Consider the following 15340-nt stretch of genomic DNA (forward strand, 5'->3'; position numbering starts at 1 on the left):
CTTGCCTATTTCATTTAGCTAAGTTCAACAAAGAAGTATTTGCAATGGCACAAATGCCATCACTAGCCAACAGGAAATCTAGAGCAATATGACTGTATATCTCTATTATTCCGCTAAGCTGAGAGTAAATCAGATTCTACCTGTGGCAAAGGTGGTACTATTAATAGCTTCTGTAAGAGTTAATGAAATATAGTTGGGGGTGGGTGGCATATGTCTATAATCTCAGCTACTTGGAGTCCTAGGCAGAATGATCACAAGTTCAAGGATAGCCTGGGCAACTTAGGGAGACCCCATCTCACAAAAGAAAATAAACGCACACCCAAAGAGTTAGTGTTATAATTCTTATAGATTTCCCTATTTATATGAGTCTCACATTTGGACTGTTCCTCTGCTTGTATGCATAAACAAGTCACTTATTCTTCCAAGAACAGTAAAATCAAGAGTATCTCAATTTGGAGCTCATTTTTGCTTGACCAATTTCAGTCTTACTAAATTGTAGTTCTGTGCACCTGTCTCAGAATGCTGTTGCTAAAGACCATGAGGTGTTACCCTGAGGGAAACAAGGTTAGATTGCCAAAGGAGTACAGGACAGGGGAATATGAAGATACAGAAAAAGAGAATGGTTCACAGCATGAGGTCTCATCCAAATCTTTAGAGTGGCTTGGTTATCTCTCTGAATCTCTATTAATGTGTACCAGGTGGAAAGGTTTTGGCGAATGTCGGTGAAATTTTTTTGAATTTAGCATTATTTACGGGTCTGATTAGTATTCTAGAATTGTTTTTTTTTTTTTTTTTTCTGGAAGAAAGTGTCCAATTGATTGATTTATTCAATCTAATCTGTAGATGTAAGTTCAAGCAGATGCAATTCCCTCTGGTTTCATTTGATGAGAATGGGGTTTTCCAGAGGATTTTGTTGTTGTTGTTATTGTTGTATTTAATCACAGAAATCAGGCTTTGTATGGCATCAAGCAGGCAGCATGATTAAGGGCAGTTTTTACTATTTGTGACAGTCTAAGAATATCATTAGAGTAAGCATGTTTTGTCCTAATAGTTATCATAAAGAAGAACAAAAATAGAAAAAGAACCATGAAGGGTGGATAATAAGTGTTGGTTTGTGGAAAACTTGAAGGTAAAATTTTCATAGATGAAAAGCAATTTAAAAAAATCACACTAGGAATTAGATATATATTGCTATCCTACAAATAATTAAATATTTATTAGTTAATTATTTAGATTTCTGAACTTTAGTGGGTTCTTTTGTAATTAATTTTTCCTATATTAGTAGTATTTTTTTACCCATAAAGTGAAAGTTATGATGTCAAGATCAATAACTGTGGAATGTATTAAATATAATGGCAAAGGTAAAAATATATGCACAGCACACACAAATTATATTTATATATTTCTTTTGGAACCTTAACAAACCTTGCAGGAGGCATATAATGTTACAATTCCATTTGCAAAGTAAAACATTTCCTATTTGATTTATAGAAGTAGTATCACACAGCTTGGAAGAATATTTTCTTATTTTGAGCCCTAAGATTACAAATATGTGAAAAATAAGGAAGAATTGTGGGATATTTAAAATACCTACCATCTCACAAAAGCAAACAAACACACACCCAAAGAGCTTCATGATTACTTCTAGGATGATTCTGAGCAAGGGTGACTGACTTTAATTGAGAAGGAGTAGTGTTCCCACATCTACCAGGAATTTATAAGGTTGAACATCAATATTTATAGTTAGTTCATGTTAAGTGTTCAAGTTAAGGCACATATCACATTTGTTTTCTTTTCTTAAAACATGCTTACCATTCTAAATTGAGACATTTCTCTCCATCTTGATCTTTGTTTTATTGATATAGGATGATGTCTTTTATTCAGTGTCCCTTCAGTCTTCATTATCTATAGGTGTCCTGGATGATCTATTGGGGGAAGGAATATAAATTTATTAGGGGTCTTGTTCTGCTTTTGTAGAGTCCTTTCAAAATATTATGTCAAGTGTTGTAGCTGAGGTAAAGAAGCAGATTCTCATTCTAATTTTCATATTCTAATCAGATCTCTGATTTCAGGTTTGAGTTCATTTAAAAAATAAGATGAGACGCTGACATTAAACATTGAGGCCTTTAATTCCTGAATGCCATTGAAAAGCATTTTTTAATCTACCCTGAAAATCTTTATAAGTTTCATACTTTCTTTCCATATGTGATTGAATTTGATTCATTTGTTTTTCATTGTAAATGTTTAAGCCATTTCTGTTAAGAGACTTTGCACCCCTCCCTCCCTTCTTTCCTTCATTCTTTCACTAGGAAGGAGTGATTCTGGAGATCCCTTTGAGGGTAACTTCATTTGGCTTTTTGTAATACAGGATTTACCACCTGAGATTTCTAACAATGTGCACCATTTCTAGGTCACACAGGCCCAAATGAATTATATCTTTTGTGAATAGACTGAGACCAAATAGGTGAAGAAAGTTTAGATTTGCTCTGTAAGAACTGACAATGGTTGGTTGAAATTAATGCTTGTGCACTTCATAAACTGACTCACTAACCTGGCATCTAACTCTGTCCAAGAGCAAACCTGACAATCTGTATTTCCTAGAAGTTGAAAAGTAAGAGTTAATGCTCTCTGAGGATTGAAACCTAAATTTCAGGGCAGGAAGAGAGGCAAGGTGAGGGGTGAGGCAAGGAGAGGAAAGTGAGGAGAGGAGAATATAATTGTATTATGAGTGATCTACAGCAAAATTCATCTGAATGGACACTGGTCCTATAAGAACTTCAAACTAGTTTCTCTCTGAAAGCCCAGAGAGCAGGTGCAGAGGTTCTTTGCTTGAATTCTTAGACGTTTCCTTATGAAAATCAGCACTTTCAGACAGCCATACAGCTGGGGATGCAGCTTGTAGTAAGTGCTTGTGCAGCTTGAGTAAGTACTTTGGTTCAATTCCCAGCACTCCCCCAAAACAAATGTCCTCCAGATAGTATAACACAAACTATCCCAAAAGAATGAGATAAAGTAATGATCTGATAATACCAATACTGCTAAACACATAGAAACCGATAATCAGGTTCAAATTAAGAAACTATGTTTCTTTGGGGGAGAGTATTTGGCTTTTCCTGGTTTCTCCTGAGTTGGAAACAAAGGCAAAACCTAAGGAAATTGGCAATCATTGATTCAGCCCTGCATATATTGGGCTGATTGTTGCAGAGCTGGAGATATGGCTTGCTGGACTGGCTGTTGCAGAGATTGCATTTAGAATTCTGTTGTCTTATAGGGTTTAGCCATTGTTCATTTGTATATGTTTTTCTCAGTACTAATACCAATAATAATAATAATATTTGACATTTATCAAACAACTACTATGTGGTTGGAGACTTTATAAAATACATTATGATATAAATCTTATTTTAATATGAATCTTATTATTCTCAGTTAATTGAGATTTTAAATATATCCATCAAGGCATATATGTGTGTTTGTATATAAATTTCTGAAAGCAAAATTATAAATTAGGAGGTGATATAATAACAAAACCCAGGACTGGCTGGCTGTAAGGTGTCTTCCTTGATAACCTGTGGAAAAAAATATATTCTTTACATACATACAGCTTAACATTACCACCTTTTAGCATTTAATCATCATATTACATATATATGTAGTTGAGCATAAAACTGAATGAATAGATAACACATAGAAAGTACATAAAGAAACACCTCCAGGTTACCAAGTGCTTAATTAGTAATTTGCGGGTCTAATGTCTTTCCAGGAACAGAGATGAGCAGGAGAAAATGTATCCACTTCAGAATCTTTAAAAATGAGTAAGTCAGTGAGGTATGATATCATACACATGTAATCCCAGTGACTCAGGAGGCTGAGGCAGAAGAATAGCAAGTTCAAGCCCAGTTTCCACAACTTAGTGAGATCCCATCTCAAAATAAAAACAGGACTGAGAATGTCTCTTAGAAGCATAATGTTCTTGGGTTTGATCACCAGTACCACAAAAAATAAAAACAAAAGTAAATGGGAGGGGTGAGGGTGATTAGGTCAATTTCTTTGTTGACTTGTAAATTCCATTTGTTTAAGAATTTTTTTAATTCAGTATACATTTAGTCTACATGTGGCAAATAGGTAAATTATTTCCAAATTTACATAGTCAGAGTCTAAATGTCCCTACTTGTAAACAGAATGTTAAACCAGGCATTCTTTATCTAATCTGTTCTATATGATTTCTGAAAGTTGTTTTTAAAGATATTGAGAAATGTTAGATAAAGATCTATCTACCTATAATCAATCATAGATTTGTCTTATTAAACTTTCTGGAAACAAAACAAGTCCACAGGTTCTTCCACTCTTTCAATATTTGATGAAAATTTTGCAATGACTCTTTTCTCCTTTCCGTCCCCATACTACAAACTTAGTGAACGGACTAAGTCCCAAACACAATTATTCTATTTTAAATAATCTTCTATTAATCTCTTACAACATGCCAAATGTCCTAGAAAGAACAACCAACCTATTTGTGTTCTCAAACACAAGTAAAAGATACAAGCATAAAATGTGTAATACACAAGAATAATTGTTACACCTGAGCTGTCCAGAAAAAGCCTCTTGAGACACCTTGAATTCTTGTTAAAGGGTGAGTAAACAGAGGCACCAGAATCTAGCAAGTCCTTAGTAGATACTGAGTTTAAACTGATATCACCTTGGCATGATTTTTAGAGCTATCACTTTGATTACTCTATTTTGAGTAATATTTATATGGTAGAATTTCTTCCACATGTATGCAAGGGATCCTATGTCCTCTATTAAAAATCAGTTAAATCTTCCATTCAAGTTTAGAATGAATCAGTAGACAACAAGTAAAAGCAGCTATTTAATTTTAAATCAAAGATGGAACAAAATTATTATTTTTTATGAAATATACTTATTAGGTGTTCTAACTAATCAGTATTGCTTCAACATAATATGTTGAAACCATTGTTCAACCAGTATGTTTTAACTCTCTTCTGTAGTCCTGCATGTAATTTGAAATTACTTGAAAGATGAATGGATAAAGAAAAGGTGGTATATATACACAATGAACTATTACTCAGCCTAAATAAGAATGAAATTATGGCATTTGCCAGAAAATGGAGGGAGCTGGCAAATATCATGCTAAGCAAAATAAGCCAATCCCATAAAACCAAAGGCCAAATATTTTCTCGGAAATGCAGAGGCTAATTCACAATAAAGTAATGGGGTGGGGGGTCTAGGGAAGGATAGAGTTACTTTGGATTAAGTAGAAGGGAGTGAAATGAAGGAAGGGGATATGGAGGTAAGAAGGAAAATCGAATGAATGTGACATTATTAGCTTGTGTACATATGTGACTACAAGACCAGTGTGATTCTACATCATGTACAACCAGAAGAATGATAAATTATACTTCATTTAAGTATAATGTATCAAAGTATATTCTACTGTCATGTATAACTAATTAGAACAAATGAAAAAATACAATAAAATTTTAAAAAAATATTTAAAAAATTAACTCTGTTGTATACTTATTTAAAACAAATACTAAAAATTTAAGAACTGAACACATTTAATAATTCATTCTTGAGGCAGAACCCTGGAGAACTTTCAGTTAGATAATAAACCATTAGTTGACTCCTGTGTACTTCAAGCATTTTAATGAGGATATATTTACTTAAATGTATGATTGTGGTACTTTTTTGAAATAATTCTGAAAATCTAGGGAATCTATCACTCTGAGTATGGTATCTCTAATCTGTTCTATGGATCTGTGTATGCTTTTATGGCAGTATCATGCTGTTTTGGTGACTGTGATTGTGTAGTGCGTCTTTCCCCTCCCCCCAACTATTATTTTATTTATATCACTATGCTTAAGTTACATGGAAAAAGATAACCCATCAGTTCTGCCTCATTTCAGAAAATGTTTCCAATCAACACCAGTTATGTGGTGACAAGTGAGTAGGAATGGTGACATCTTCAGGTCAAGACTGACAAGGAAGAATGGCTTCTGGTGCTAGGGTTCATCTCCAACACATGGGCCAGAACAAGCCAGGCTAACCCTGAGTCTTTAATGCTGAGCTTAGATTTCGCATCTCTGAAGCCAGCAAATCAATTGAAATCACTGAGTTAAAAAAAAAAAAGTTTTAAAATGAAACCCAAATAAGTTTTAAAAACATGCTCTTGATATATTCTCCATTCAAAATTTACATAAAACACACTTTTTCAACTCTAATAGCCCAGATTTTTTTCTCCACATAGCCCACCATATAGCTGCAGAGACTCTTCAGCCTCAAGATGTAAACACAGGAGGAAAAAACTAAAAGCAACTGCATAGTATTCTCTGTACACACTGCTGGTTGGAAAATACAAAATTAAAAAGAAGGAAGGAAGGAAAGAAGGAAGGAAGGAAGGAAGGAAGGAAGGAAGGAAGGAAGGAAGGAAGGAAAGAAGGAAGGACAGGTTCCAACTTAACATTCTCACAACTTCTGTTCTGCAGTTCACAAATCCAACTCTGATGCTAAGAAGACAGTGTGTGTAAGTAGATTTTTGTTTTCAGTGAAGGGGACCTGAGAACAGATGGATTTATCTCTTTTTCTTCAAGAGTTATCAGATGGTACCTTCTCCTCAAAGCTCTCAATCTCTGGAACTAGAACGTGTTCCAGGATCACATGGCCTTTCTTATAATGCTGGCTGTCTTCAGTAGCAAACTCAGATCCATCCGAGTTTGCTCTTGCAGTTTTTGCAGATCACATTACAAATCATGTGTCACCCATTGAGCCTGACCCAATCTTGAACTTCACTGTACTGTAGGTTAACTACCTTGTTAAAAAGAAACATTCTACCCATGGCGCCTGTGAACCAAGTGAAGATGAGATCTGAGCTGTTAGTCAGGATTGTGTTACAGTTTGCACAAGAAAACAGAGAGGGTACCAACAATATGATCAAGGAAAATTCTGCCTATTTTGATAGCCAAAGTTCTAAAAACCCCTGAATTGTTGGTGAGATTTAGGCTGCCAGCAGATCTTTGCTCTTCAGCTAGGACGGAACTGTAGTATCTAATCTTGAAATCAGGCGTTGGAATTCCTCCAACTTTGTGCTCTTTTTGCTCCAGATTGATTTGGTATTTGGGATTCTTTACTTCCATGTGAATTTTAGGATTACATTGAATAATGCCATGGTTATTTTGGTAAGGATTACATTGATTCTGTGAATTCCTTCAGGTAGGGTGGACATTTAAAAATATTAATTTTTCTGATTCATGAACATAGGAGGTCTTTCTGTTATTTTTATGTGTTTTCAATTTATTTTATCATTTTAGAGGCATTTGTAATTTTCATTGTAGATTTCTTTTGCTTTCTTGGTTAAATTTATTCTAAGATATTTTATTATAGTCATTATGATTCAATGACTTTTATTGTTGATTTCTCAGAGAGTTTACTACTAGTATAAAAAATTACTAATTTTTGTGTACTGATTTGTGTCCTGAAGCTTTACTGAATTAATTTACTGAAAACAAAACAATGGAGAAAATATGTTCCATGCAAATGGAGACTTCAAGGAAGTAAGGATAGCTAGACTTATATCAGACAAAATGAACTTCAAGATAAGACAATGTTTACTATATATTACTCCAGGAATCAATTCAATAAGAAGATATAACTATTAATATTGTTCTCATATACTGAAAACTTATATGGGAATAATATCAGAGAACCCAATGTTATAAAGAAAATGCTATTAAATCTACAGTAAGTGATAGGCTGAAATATGATAATAGTGACCTACTTCAGTACCCAACTTTCATCAATGAACACATAATCCAGACCAAAAAAAAAAAAAAAACAAATGTCAGAGTTAAACTCTACTACAGATCAAATGAACTTCACATGCATTTTATAGAACATTTCATCAATGTAGAATATACATACATTCCTTCCTTCAACATATAGATTCTCTTCAATAGACCATCTACTGGACCATAAAAAAAGTGTGAACAGATAAAAAATTAACCACATATTGTATGTTTTCTGGCCAAATTGGAACAAAATTAGAAATTGAAACAGGAAATAGAGACAAAAATATTTTATATATTATACAAATACAGGGAGACTGAATAACCCACTTTTGAAAGTAAATGGATTATTGCAGAAATCAAAAAAAAGAAACTTTAAAAAAAATCCAGCAATTGAAAATGGAAGACCATAATATGAAAATTTAAGGATACAGGAAAAAACTGCCCTAGGAAGTAAATTCAAAGCAATACATACTCACATTTAAAAAAAAAAAAAGGAAAGATTTTTAAACAAGTAACAATGATACAACTGAAGGGCCTAGAAAATCATGAACCAACCAAACTCCAAATTAGTAGAAGGAAAGAAATAATGATGATTAGAACAAAAATAAATAAAGTAGAAATATATAAAGTAGAATTGGCATTCTGAAAAAATGAAAAATTATCAAAAGAGTCTTAGCTGGTCTATGAGGGAAAAAGGAGAGAAGATCTAGTTAAATGGAATCAGACATGAAAAATACTTTATAACTAATGTCACAGAATCAAATATCTCAAAAGATATTTGAAGGCTAATTTGGACAACTATACTCTAACAAATTAGAAAATGTAGAAGAAATGGATAAAATAGATGCAGTATAACCTATTAAAACTAAACTCTGAGTATATAACATGTCTGAATAGACCAATAAACAAGCAATAAGTTTGTTGGATCAGTAACAACAATAACAACAACAAAAGGCTCCCAGCAAAAGAGAGACTCAGGACTAATGCCCGCACTGCTGAATTTTACCAAGCTTTTCAAGAAGACATACATGGCAATTCTTGAACTATACCAAAGAATTAAGGGAAGGAACCCTTCCCAAATTCATTCTGTGAAACCAACATTACTTTGATATCACCACTAGGGAAGGACAACATGAAAGAAAGAAAAAAAGAAAGAAAGAAAAGAAAGACAATCATGGGCCAATACCTCTGATGAACATAAATGTAAACGTTCTTAATAAAATATTAATAATCTACATTTAAAAATATATTAAGAAGATCTCACAATATAATCAACTTGGTTACATTCCAGGAATGCAAGTTGGTTCAACATATGCAAATCAATACATGCAATTCATCACATAAATATAATTAAGAATAAAAGTCAGATGTTCATCTCCATAGATGCAGAAAAGTGACATAACTCACTACATATTTCTGCTAAAACAATGATGAAAAAGGGATGCAAAAAACTTATCTCAATATAATAAAGCCATGTGACAAACCAAGCCAATAATCATACTGAATGAGGAATGCTTAAAGCATTTTCCTTAAAATAAGAAACAAGACCAGAATATCCACTCACCATTCTTATTTAATATAATTCTTAAAATTTTAGCCAGAGAAATTAGTCATGAGAAAGAAATTAAAGGTATACAAGTAAAAGAAATTGAAGGTATACAAGTAAAAAGAGGAGTCAAATTATCTATGTTTGCAAATGATATGTTTCTGTACTTAGAAGACCCATGAAACTCTACCAGAAAAGTAGCAGCACAAGATATCAACATACAGAAGTGAATAACTTCTCTGTAAACTAGTACCAAACCCACCAGGGGAAAAAACATACATGGGAAAACATTTAATTCATAATCGTTTCAATTAATTTTTAATATTATAACATTTAAAAACATTATGACAACGATTTAGAATGATACACGTAGAAAATTTGTCTAGTATACATTTTATTCATTTCCGCAAGTTTTATTTTGAAAAGCTTTGAAGTTACCAATAAAGTTACCTGATTAATACAAGAGACTTTCACATACCTTAACCTAGATCATCCAGTCATTAATATTTTCCTACCTTTGTTCAAATTCTCTCTCTCTCTCTCTCTCTCTCTCAGAGAGAGAGGATTTGAACAAAGGTAGGAAAATATTAATGAATATATATTATATATTATAAAATATATATTATATATATGTATAATCTATATGTGTTTATGGGCAGAACCATTTGAAAAAAACTTCATATACTTCATCCTTATTTATTTATTTATTTATTTTTGGCACTGGGGATTGAACTCAGGAGCACTCAACCACTGAGTCACTGAATCACATCGCCGGCCCTATTTTTTATTTTATTTAGAGACAGGGTCTCACTGGATTGCTTAGAACCTCACTTTTGCTGAGGCTGGCTTTGAACTTGCAATCTTCCTGTCTCAGCCTCCCCAGTCACTGAGATTACAGGCTTCTTCCACCACACCTGGCTCATCCTTAAATATCATAATATCTATCCCCAAAATTGTGATCATTCAGAGAAGTAACTGTAAATGAACGCATTGTAAGTATTTAACATTGATGTAGTATTTGTTCTAATATACCATCTTTATGTATCATCTGTGTATGCAGTTATGATCGATTATCCACCTATATCTCAATGGTTCCAAATTTTTCTTTTTTTGTGCTTTCCTTCCCTTTGTTTTGTTTGATATTGATTTCAATAACAAGTTACATTTTTTTAATATTTATTTTTTAGTTGTAATTGGACACAATACCTTTATTTATTTATTTATTTTACTGCTGAGCCACAACCCTAGCCCAAAAGATCACATTTTATGTTCAGGTTTTTTTTTGTGTGTGTGTGTGCTGTTTATTCTCAAAACATTTTCAGATCCTGAATAAGATTGTAGGTATTTTTTAGATTTAATGTGTTTCCTTTCTTCTTTTGATACCAACCATTGGTAATGTATTTATCACATGAGTCTCAAAACTCTGGTTGGAGGCTTTTCTTAAAATGGTGAAGGTTACTCAAATAGATTAAAATACTGATATACTTTATTAGATATGTTTATTAAAATAGATGTCAAAAAATAGGATCTTGATAAAATGAGGTTCAAAATAAGTATATTTGGAAGGACAAGGCATTAAGTCCAATTGTTTTCAGGAAAAAGTACCTGGATCCTGAGAATATAGGGATACATTCCATCTTTATTAGTCTGCCTACACTTCTTTACCTATATATGTCTTTATTTTCACTTCTCCTCTTTGTAGTATAGCCTCCCAGCTCTTTTCTAATGAAAACAGGAACAAATCATCTTTCATGAGTTCAGACTACTTGCAACATATTTTAAACTAAATAGTAACAGTTGCCCAAATTCAGTGTTATTTTTGATGCTACAACCTAGGTGAGGCACATATAAGGTATCTTTTAATACCAGGTAAAGTTAGGGATTGCTGTCTGCCTTATGTCCTCCAACGTCTTGTCATGATGACTTCTGCCACACAGTAGACACAACACAGTGATGGCTGTCCTCATTCACTGCATATCATAATTGAACTGGTAGAAAACAAAGCATCAGAATGTTGTTTTTGAAAAAGAAAATAATGAATGAAATGAATGAAACTCAGACATTAGGTAAGGAAAATTACTGTTTATCTTCTGGCTTGAATCTGTTTTTTTAATGAACTCTCAAAACCCCAAGCTTTTCTTTGAATCTTTCTCAGATCTTAGTGGAAAAAGAGAATATATATGTATGTATGTATATATATATATATACGTAATATATGAATATATATATTAAAAGTATATATATATGTGTGTATATATATTCATATAGAGATGTGCAATTAATACTTCACATGTATTGAATATAAAATATTACTTGTTAACTGGAAATTACATTGAGTTTGAATGAAGATCAGTGGTTAAGGCACAACTCCATGGGTATTTTGATGCATGCATTTCTTTGTCAGGTGGCAAATGCATACATGTTACTACTCCTTTGTTCTCTGCCTTAGATAGACATCACACACTATAAAATGGAGATGAAAGGGTGTTTTATCTGGGAGGCGTTAATCTCAGTATCCTTCACTACTTAATTCAACAATCTTCAACATACAGAGAATACATATGGAACTAGAGAATGTGTAAGACATTGCCAAGAAAACTTTTTCCAGAAGATTTAGAAATAGCTATAGAGGTCACAAAGCAGTTTGACAAATTTGAAGATATATTTTGTCTCAAGGAACATATTTAAAGATCTTTGTGTAGGGCATGTTTTTTTTTTCTTGTCTACCTCATTTTTTAGGATGTTCATTTAGGTTTGAAAAATGCTAATGAAATAAATCAGAGATGAATAACAATATTTCTATCGGTGTTTGAATTTTTAAAATATTCAATGATTCATAAAGCCTAAGTAAATCAATTAAAATACAAGCAAATCAATACAGTTACATGGCAAGTGAATCTAAATAGTCTTTCTATTTCTAAATGTAATTTTAATTTTTTTTTTAATTTTTTAGTTGTATTGGGACATAATACCTTCAATATTTATTTATTTATTTTTATGTGGTGCTGAGGATTGAACCCTCACAAATGTTTGGTGAGCACTCTACCACTGAGCCACAACCTCAGCCCTCTAAATATAAATTTAAATAATAATTCTGATCTGAAATTGTTTGGAAGATTGATAAACTTATTCCCAATCCATTACTCATACTTTTAATCCTCTAATATTTCATTATATTGACTGATTTTAAATAACAAACTTACTTTCAGCACAAAGAAAATTATCTAAAATATTTCTTTTTTATTATTTTGCATGAATAACATTAAATGTTCAGTTTATTTTCATTTTATGCTTGCTGCTTTTATGTAATATGTTATGATCACAAAGCTTACTATGAGGAAACTATAATGCATAGGAATCTACCTCTTGTGTGGAATCTGATACCTCTGTACTTCCATCTCAAGTTTCTTTGAAGAAAAAGAAATTCACTCTCTTGACCTAAACAGCTCACCAATGGAAAGAACTCAAAGATGGATTTGGGGATATTGACTTGAGTTACTATATTAGTTTTCTCTTACTGTACACCAATACATTTGGCAACTTGAAATGATTCACATTTATTACACAATTTCCATAGTTCTACATTCTGATGCTGCATAGCTATATTCTCTCTTTAGTGTCTCACAGAACCAGAGTCAATCAGAAGTGCTCATCTCTTAGTGGAGAATTTGAGATTGAAAAATCTGCTTGCAAGCATTTTCAAGTTGTTCACTGATTTAGATTCTTTGAGTCAGTAGGATTGAGATCCTTATTTCCTTGTTGACAGTGCTCCAGAGGCCACTCTCTGCTCTGAGAGCTGACTTGTATTCTTGTATTTGTTTCTCAGATGTCCAATCTCCATTTTCAAACCAGATAAAGCAATCTGCATGATTCCCTCCTGTGCTATGAATTTCTCTGATTTCTCCCTCTATCACATTTCTTTCACTTTCTATTTTGCCTCTCTCTTGTATATATAAAATTTCATTTTGCATCATGGAATTACACTGTTAATACCCAGATAATCCATAATAATTTTGCTATTTTTAATAGATGGGTGTAATTAGTTACATCTGCAACCTCGCTTTGCCATGTAACATAAGCATGGGAGTAATACCAAGAAGTGGAAATCACAGGGGCCAAAATCCTGCCTATTGTGATTATTTTCCCAAGGGAATGTGTACATTTGAAACAGCATACTGTTTATTTTCAATTGTTTCCTTTATCCAATTAAAATCATACATAGAGCAATTTTAGTGCATGAGTAAACATAATTCAATGCAAATATAGATTTTATTAGCGATTTAATACTTTATGTCAATTGATTTCCTCAAAATAGTTCTTTTAACTAGTGTCACAATACATCAGAAGCTAGGAAGACAGGTTCATTTCAAAGCACACAAAATTTACTAAGAAGTATATCACATCTTGTGTCCATCATGCTAATGGATTACAACAGATTCAAAATCCATGTATTCTAAATCTTTAGCTACTAAGATTCATTAGAAACAACATGTGCAAACAAAAATAATGAATAACCAAGATAAAATATTTCCTTACACTCTCTATTGTAATCATAATGTGTAATACTTTTAAATACTGCTAAAATGATTTTGTGGTAATTTTGTATTTGCACCACTTGTATGAATATGTTTTCTCATGATCAGCAAAAATTCTCAGTTTCCAAATTGTATATACCTTCTCATGCAGATTAGCATAAAGTTTAATTTTTGCTAATTAGCTAGAGGTGAGGGAGGCAAATTAACTTAAGACATTAATTTTGCATTTACAGTAGTCTTATCATTTTGTGCATGTGCATGGGGAATGTAGTCATAATTCTCTTTGCATCAGTATCAGAATTTAATTTTTAGGGTATCTTAACTGAGCAAAGTGTTTGTTTACAAAACACATTGCTACAAAAATTGAATTGAAGAAAACTGGTCATCTAGAAAATAGTCCTACACAATAATCTCATGGAACATAATTTTTGTTAACTACATATGAATTTTGGTTTTAGTTATAAAGAAAATGCATTTACCTTTCGCATGTTTATAACGTTGAAGATATAGAAAGGCAAATAATCCAAAGAGCAATTTAAACTCTTTTGTAAAAGTATTTACCATAAAATGCGTGATATCAGAGTGGGAAATTAAAAGTTTAACTGTAATTTGAATCTTAGTGCTTTATATTGTATTTTTAATAAGTGTTGCTTATTAACTTAGTTATCTTTTACTATTATTATTCATCCATTAAAATTGTCTTTACTTGTTAAAACACATTCTAAAGTTTTCTTGACTGTTTTTTAGATATGGCATACAGACTTTTATTAACATTCTGTAACTTTATTTCTTCTACTTAATGGACATTCAACACTTCTGAAACATTATTGAGTAATTCATAGTTTAAAAAAATAACATTCTTCTTTTGACCTGGTTAGTCAGAACATTAGATTTTACGTTGTATAAAGCTCACTACACATATACGGGCATATAATGATTTATTTCATGTGAAATTTTGGGTTCTACTATGTAGAAAATACTGATCTAGAAACAAAAGGAGTATATAAATGCATCACACAGTGGAAATTTGCCCTTTAGGAGGATTGCATAATAAAGCTGACCATCAATTATTTTTATACAAATAGAAAAACAGGAATAGTTATTTGAATTAATATCAACCATTTATGTGAATTAAATAAGGTTTTTTAAAGATTTCATCTGTAACTTGATCAAGGTAGCAAAAACAATTAAATCTCAACTTATTTGTTGTATATGTAATTCATATGTTAATTCACATATAAGAAAATTCTAGTGAGGAGGGTAAAATTAAATGTTTCATGTGAAAATTCTTTAACATTTTTAAAGAGCTATTGCATAATGTACCCAACCAATTTTTTAAAATAAAATGTCTTTAACTTATTTTTAAATCTTTCATAATATCAAGAGATTAAGCATTCTACAACCAATACTCATTTTTGAAGCAATGTGCTTTCTGGGAATGTCAACTCATTTTT

General features: G+C 32.1%; 1 protein-coding gene and 1 pseudogene across 1 annotated transcript in view; one reads left to right on the forward strand and one right to left on the reverse strand.

Annotated features, from left to right (window-relative positions):
* Window positions 1–15340, forward strand: part of Znf804a (zinc finger protein 804A) — a 295321-nt gene that overhangs the window by 47171 nt on the left and 232810 nt on the right. The window lies entirely within an intron of this gene.
* On the reverse strand, window positions 5531–7320 carry LOC125618154 (annotated as a pseudogene).

This window comes from Marmota marmota, unplaced genomic scaffold, assembly GCF_001458135.2.
Source record: "Marmota marmota marmota unplaced genomic scaffold, marMar, whole genome shotgun sequence".
In the NCBI taxonomy this organism is placed as follows: Eukaryota; Metazoa; Chordata; class Mammalia; order Rodentia; family Sciuridae; genus Marmota; species Marmota marmota.